We start from the raw sequence: 2,500 nt of genomic DNA on the forward strand, positions 1-2,500 counted from the left end.
CCAGTGAGACACACACACACACACACACACACCAGTGAGACACACACACACACACACACACCAGTGAGACACACACACACACACACACACACCAGTGAGACACACACACACACACACACACACCAGTGAGACACACACACACACACCAGTGAGACACACACACACACACACACACACACACACACACCAGTGAGACACACACACACACACACCAGTGAGACACACACACACACACACACACACACACACACCAGTGAGACACACACACACACACACACACACACACACACACACACACCAGTGAGACACACACACACACACACCAGTGAGACACACACACACACACACACACACACACACACACACACACACCAGTGAGACACACACACACACACACACACACACACACACACACACACACACACACACACACACACACACACACCAGTGAGACACACACACACACACCAGTGAGACACACACACACACACACACCAGTGAGACACACACACACACACCAGTGAGACACACACACACACACCAGTGAGACACACACACATCGGTGAGACACACACACACACACACACCAGTGAGACACACACACATCGGTGAGACACACACACACACACACACCAGTGAGACACACACACATCGGTGAGACACACACACACACACCAGTGAGACACACACACACACACCAGTGAGACACACACACACACACACACACACCAGTGAGACACACACACACACACACACACCAGTGAGACACACACACACACACACACACACACACACCAGTGAGACACACACACACACCAGTGAGACACACACACACAACAGTGAGACACACACACACACACCAGTGAGACACACACACACACCAGTGAGACACACACACACACACCAGTGAGACACACACACACACACCAGTGAGACACACACACACACACACACACACACACACACACACACCAGTGAGACACACACACACACACACACACACACACCAGTGAGACACACACACACACACACACACACCAGTGAGACACACACACACACACACACACCAGTGAGACACACACACACACACCAGTGAGACACACACACACACACACACACACACACACACACCAGTGAGACACACACACACACACACCAGTGAGACACACACACCAGTGAGACACACACACACACACACACACACACACACACCAGTGAGACACACACACACACACACACACACACACACACCAGTGAGACACACACACACACACACCAGTGAGACACACACACACACACACACACACACACACACACACACACCAGTGAGACACACACACACACACACACACACACACACACACACACACACACACCAGTGAGACACACACACACACACCAGTGAGACACACACACACACACACACCAGTGAGACACACACACACACACCAGTGAGACACACACACACACACCAGTGAGACACACACACATCGGTGAGACACACACACACACCAGTGAGACACACACACACACCAGTGAGACACACACACACACACACCAGTGAGACACACACACACACACACCAGTGAGACACACACACACACCAGTGAGACACACACACACACACCAGTGAGACACACACACACACACCAGTGAGACACACACACACACACACACACACACACACCAGTGAGACACACACACACACACACACACACCAGTGAGACACACACACACACACACACACACCAGTGAGACACACACACACACACACACACACCAGTGAGACACACACACACACACACACACACCAGTGAGACACACACACACACACCAGTGAGACACACACACACACACACACACACACACACCAGTGAGACACACACACACACACACCAGTGAGACACACACACACACACACACACACACACACACACCAGTGAGACACACACACACACACACACACACACACACACACACACACCAGTGAGACACACACACACACACACCAGTGAGACACACACACACACACACACACACACACACACACACACACACCAGTGAGACACACACACACACACACACACACACACACACACACACACACACACACACACACCAGTGAGACACACACACACACACCAGTGAGACACACACACACACACACACCAGTGAGACACACACACACACACCAGTGAGACACACACACACACACCAGTGAGACACACACACATCGGTGAGACACACACACACACACACACCAGTGAGACACACACACATCGGTGAGACACACACACACACACACACCAGTGAGACACACACACATCGGTGAGACACACACACACACACCAGTGAGACACACACACACACACCAGTGAGACACACACACACACACACACACACCAGTGAGACACACACACACACACACACACCAGTGAGACACACACACACACACACACACACACACCAGTGAGACACACACACACACCAGTGAGACACA

At 51.7% G+C, this 2,500-nt stretch overlaps 1 protein-coding gene across 1 annotated transcript in view; it reads right to left on the minus strand.

Moving 5' to 3' along the window:
* cfap61 (cilia and flagella associated protein 61) overlaps positions 1-2,500 on the minus strand; it is a 12,310-nt gene that overhangs the window by 6,197 nt on the left and 3,613 nt on the right. The gene's annotated exons all lie outside the window — the stretch shown is intronic.

This window comes from Antennarius striatus, chromosome 19 (genome assembly GCF_040054535.1).
Source record: "Antennarius striatus isolate MH-2024 chromosome 19, ASM4005453v1, whole genome shotgun sequence".
Taxonomy (NCBI): Eukaryota; Metazoa; Chordata; class Actinopteri; order Lophiiformes; family Antennariidae; genus Antennarius; species Antennarius striatus.